We start from the raw sequence: 5961 nt of genomic DNA on the forward strand, positions 1-5961 counted from the left end.
TCTTTATCTACCCTAATTGTTCTAGCTAGAACATCTAGCACAATATTGAATAACAGTGGTGATAGTGGGCATCCTTCCATTGTTCCTGATCTCATTGTTAAGGTTTCTGTCTTTCACCACTGAGTACAATGCAAGCAGTAGGTTTTTCATATACGTGCTTGATCATATTGAGAAAACTTCCTTCTATTACTACCTTGTGAAGTATTTTTATCAAGAAAGAGTGCTGGGTTTTGCAATACAGAGGCGTCACCAGCAGGCTGTTTCGGCTTTGCAGGGTGGGAGGTGTCTGGAAGCTGATTTGGTGAGACAGAGACAGAGGAGATTTTTGTGAGACGTGGAATTTTGGGTTTCTGACATGGAGATTAGAGCTTCTGGCTAGAGCCCCTTCCTCTAGGGCTGGTGGTCAATCTGCAGTGGTCCTTGAATTGTTTGTAATACAGAGGTGCCCCCAGCAGGCTGTTTCGGGGGCTTGCAGGGTGGGAGGTGCCCTGAAGTCGACTTGGTGAGACAGTGACAGAAGAGCCTCTTGTGAGAGGGGGAATTTTGGATTTCTGACACAGAGGTCAGAGTTTGTGGATGTGACTCCCCCCCCCCCCGCCAAGGCTGGCACCCAGCTGCGGGGATCCCTGAAGGCTGTGTTGCAACTGTGGTGCTCCAGGCTCCCTGTTAACTGGATTTGTGGTTCCCAGGTCTGTGACCCCTAAACCCTGGGCCCACACCCCAGAGATTCACACCTCTTGAGTCTGCAATATCACAGACTTCCCATTCCTGAATCCACCACGCCCTGAGGGCCATCTGAGGTCCTTGATTGTCCTAGACCTTGGTGTTTGCAGGTTTTTTGTTTTCTTTCCTTTTTCTCTGTTTTTTTTTTTTTATTGTCTTGGTTGCTAATATTGCATTATCTCCTAGTCTTTTCTCCCCTTGTATCCCCCAAGGTCATTTTTTGTTTATTTAGGGTTATTTTTTCTTTCTTCTTTTCTTTTTCTTGCTTGTTTCCCTCCCTTTTCTTTGCCCACCCTCCTTTTTTCTTCCCTTTTTTTCTTTTCTCTCTTTTTCTTCTCATTTTATTTTATCTTAATTATACAATAGGTGCTGCAGGGAATGCCTCACATTTGCTGGGTTTCCTCATCCTCCATTTCCTCATTTCTGTGTGAATTGATTTTGCCCACCTACACTATTCCCTTTCCCCCACATCTTGCTATCCTCCATCATCTGCTGTCTCTTCTACATTCCACCTCCCTTTCTTTGGTCCACAAAATGCCTAACTTTTAATTTCTAATACCTTTGTTTTGTTTTCTGTCTTTTATCCACTCTTGATACTATAGTCTTTCTTTTCTCTTTCTCTCTCTCATGAAAACACTGGCTTTTTAAATCATACTATAGTCCTTCCCATATTCAGATGATTATAGCATTATAGGTACTCTACTTACTGCTATAACTCTATACAACTTACATGAATCTAATATCCATTCTCCCAGTTTCATATTGTTGCTCTGTTAACATTTATTACCAATACTACTTTGTACATTTTCCTTCTTTACACAATTGCCCATTCCTGGCCCTAATATTTTCCTTCAAAGTGAACTCAACCAGCAACAAGAAATTAGAATAAGAAGAACAAAGTGACAAAGAGAAGATACAACACTTATGCAAGAACAACAGCTAATTAACCCCCCAAGACTAGACAAGAAGCTAAGGAACTGATTAAACCCGTCAAAATACAATGATGACCAGACAGCAACAAAAAACTACAAACCAAACCAGTATTCAGGAAAATGTGACTGAATCCAATGAACAAACTAAAAGCCAGGAAGGGGAGCAAAACTTCAGACAAGTAATTAAAGAACTCAGAATATATATTAAAAACCAACTTAATGAAGTAAAGGAAGAGTTTAACAATATGAAGAAAACACTTGGAGAGGAAATTGCAGACATACACAGAAAGATAACAGATATGATGGGAATGAACACTACAGTTCAAGAAATCAAAAATACACTCACAGCAAATAGCAGCAGATTAGAAGAGGCAGAGGAGAGAATTAGTGATGTGGAAGACAGTACATTGGAAATCAAACAGATAGTAGAATTGATCAAAAAAAAGATGGAAAATATCCAGCTAGGACTTAGGGACCTGAATGACAATGCAAAATGCACAAACATATGTATTATGGGCATCCCAGAAGGAGAAGAGAAGGGAAAGGGGTCAGAAGGGGTGTTGCAGGAAATAATGGCTGAAAAAGTCCCAAACCTACTGAGAGAGACAGATGTACATATCCAGAAAGCACAATGCACCCCAAACATCCTAAACCACAACAGGCCCACCCCAAGACATATACCTGTCAAATTATCCAATGCTCAAGTCAAAGAGAAAATTCTAAAACCAGCAAGAGAAAAGAAAACCATCACATACAAGGGAGGCTCCATAAGATTAAGTGTTGATTTCTCATCTGAAACCATGGAGGCAAGAAGGCAGTGGTATGATATAGTCAAGGTATTAAAAGAAAAAAATTTCCAACCAAGAATACTCTACCCTGCTAAACTAGCATTCAAAAATGATGGAGAGTTCAAAATATTCACAGATAAACAGAAATTAAAAGAGTATGCCAACAAGAACCCTGCCCTTCAAGAAATACTAAAGGGAGTTCTGCAGGAAGAAAGGAAAAAACAGAAGAGGCAGAGTTGGAGGAGAGTGTAAGAACAACAAAAAAGACAAAAAGAGAAGAAAACAAACAAACAAAATATGACAAACAGAATTCCAATCAAAATATGGCTAACATAAATATTTCCTTGAAAGTAATAACACTGAATGTCAATGGATTAAATTCACTTATCAAAAGATTCAGACTGGGAGATTGGATAAGGAAATATGACCCATCTATACGCTGTCTACAAGAGACACATCTTAGACCCAGAGATTCATGGAGGCTGAAAGTAAATGGTTGGAAAACAATCTTACAAGCAAACAATAACAAAAGAAAGGCAAGAGAAGCTATATTAATATCAGACAAAATAGACTTTAAATGCAAAACAATTTTGAGAGACAAAGAAGGATACTACATATTAGTGAAAGGGACAATCTCTCAAGAAGTACAAACAATCATAAATATTTATGGTTCTAACAAGTGAGGCAAACACTGGAAAAACTAAGAAAAGAATGGATGCCTCTATAATTATAGTGGGGGATTTTAATATGCCACTATCAACTTTGGACAGAACATCTCAAAAGAGAATCACTAAAGAAACAAAATATTTGAACAGTATATTAGAGGAGCTGAATCTAATAGACATATCAGATCATTACACCTGAATACAGCAGGTTATACATTTTTCTCAAGTGCACATGGATTATTCTCCAAGATAGACCATATGCTAGGCCACAAAGAAAATCTCAATGAATTCAGAAAGATTGAAATCATACAAAATAATATCTCTGACCACAGTGGAGTGAAGCTGGAAATCTGCAAGGGCCAGAGGCCCAGATTTCACACCAAGATATGGAAATTAAACAGCACACTCTTAGAAAAGCAGTGGGTCAAAGAGGAAATCTCAAAAGAAATCAATAACTACCTTGAAACAAAAGATAATGATAACAAAACATACCACACTTATGGGATGCAGCAAAAGCAGTACTGAGAGGGAAATTTATAGCCATAAATTCATACATCAAAAAAGAAGAAAGAGCAAAAATTGAAGAACTAACTGCACATTTGGATGAATTAGAAAAAAAACAACAAAGTAATCCCACAGGAAGAAGAAAGAAGGAAATAACAAATATTAGAGCAGAACTAAATGAAATAGAAAATAAGAAAGCACTTCAAAAGATAAACAAGAACAAGAGCTGGTTTTTTAAGAAGATCAATAAAATTGACAAACCCGTAGTGAGACTAACAAAGAAAAAAAGAGAGAAGATGCAAATACACAAAATAAGAAATGAAAAAGGAGTTATCACCACTGACCCCACAGAAATAAAGACTATCATAAGAGGATACTTTGAAAAACTATATTCCAACAAAAATGACAATTCAGAGGAAATGGACAAATTCCTGGAAACACATAAGCAGCCTATATTGACGAAGGAAGAAATCGATGATCTCAACAAACCAATACAAGTAAAGATATAGAATCAGTCATTAAAAACCTCCCAACTAAGAAGAGCCCAGGGCCAAACAGCTTCACAGGTGAATTCTACAAAACATTCCGGAAAGAACTAACACCAATCTTGCTAAAACTTTTTCAAAAAACTGAAACAGAAGGAACATTACCCTAGTACCAAAGCCAAACAAAGACACCACAAGAAAGGAAAATTACAGACCAATTTCTCTAATGAACCTAGATGCAAAAATACTTAACAAAATACTTGCTAATCATATTCAACAACACGTTAAACAAATTATACACACGACCAAGTGGGATTCATTCCAGGTATGCAAATATGGTTCAACATAAGAAAATAAATCAATGTAATACACCATATAAACAGATTGAAGGAAAAAAATCACATGATTATATCTTTAGATGCAGAAAAAGCATTTGACAAAATACAGCACTCTTTCTTGAAAAAAACACTCCAAAAGATTAGAATACAAGGACATCTTTTGAACATGATAAAGAGTATATATGAAAATCCCACTCTTCCTAGGCTGGCACTCCACCAGAAAAAGGTCATGTTCAGTTTGAGCACAAAGATCATGAAGCCCATTGGCAAAAGCCAGATCAATTCGAGTCTGGCATTTATCAGGCTCTTCCTGAGCTGGAGATGAACTCAGACCTAAAGGCTCAGTTAAGGGAGCTGAAAATAACAGCAGCCAAGGAAATTGAAGTTGGTGGTGGTCTGAAGGCTATTATAATCTTTGTTCCTGTACCTCAACTGAAGTCTTTCCAGAAAATTCAAGTCTGACTAATACACAAATTGGAGAAAAAGTTCAGTGGAAAGCATGTTGTCTTTATTGCTCAGAGGAGAATTCTACCTAAGCCAACTTGAAAAAGTCATACAAAAAATAAGCAAAATCGTCCCAGGAGCCATACTCCGACAGCTGTGCATGATGTAATCCTTGAAGACTTGGTCTTCCCAAGAGAAATTGTGGGCAAGAGAATCCATGTAAAACTGGATGACAGCTGGCTTATAAAGGTTCATTTGGACAAAGCACAGCAAAGCAATGTAGAACACAAAATTGAAACATTTTCTGGTGTGTATAAGAAGCTCACTGGCAAGGATGTTAACTTTGCATTTCTAGAGTTTCAATTGTAAGCTCAAATGACTAAATAAAGTATCACTCTCAGTGTTTTTTGTCTTCAGAATGTTTTTCAAAATTCCAGAGACATGAATATATTTAGCTGTCTACATTTATTAATAGCTTTCTACAAAGGCTGAAAAACATAAGATTGTCACACAAACAGAAGACATGGAAGAAAGAAACAGAAAATTTTCAGCAGAGAGGTTGCCAGAAGTTTGTGCCTGAAGTTTAATGCATATGAGGCTATATTTGTATCCAGTGATGTTGTAATAGGTTTAATCATGTGCAGTTGCCAAAAATGGTTGAATTTTGGCACTTAAACTTTAGTACCCTGTGGTGTAGGTAAGCAAAAGTTGGCTAGAAAGGAATGGCTTAACTCTTGGGCTGACAAAAGAATGGAGCACAAAAAGTAAAGAGTTCAAGGATAATGCAAACCAAGGGTGGTGCTTACATTCTATTTGTATTGCCCTAAGAGAGAGGACAGGTTTCAGAAGTACCCAGAAACAGCCAAAGAAAACTGGATGATAGGAAGTTTTTCCCAGCAGTAGAACCTGGTGACAAAGTAAGGTTTTACTCATTGAATTTTTATACATAAATTCTTTATATTTTTTATTTTTTAAACAAATCAATTTTATTGATACATGTTAATAAAGCATACAGTTTCTTCAAAGTATACACAAAATCTTATTAGGTCTTAAATGGACTTTTAAAAAGTGAAGTGCAAGAC

At 37.1% G+C, this 5961-nt stretch overlaps 1 pseudogene; it reads left to right on the plus strand.

Annotated features, from left to right (window-relative positions):
• Positions 1-4664: 4664 nt before the first annotated feature.
• LOC101445720 (small ribosomal subunit protein eS7-like) lies at positions 4665-5276 on the plus strand (annotated as a pseudogene).
• The last annotated feature ends 685 nt before the right edge of the window (positions 5277-5961 follow it).

The sequence above is a fragment of the Dasypus novemcinctus genome, chromosome 30 (genome assembly GCF_030445035.2).
Source record: "Dasypus novemcinctus isolate mDasNov1 chromosome 30, mDasNov1.1.hap2, whole genome shotgun sequence".
NCBI lineage: Eukaryota > Metazoa > Chordata > Mammalia > Cingulata > Dasypodidae > Dasypus > Dasypus novemcinctus.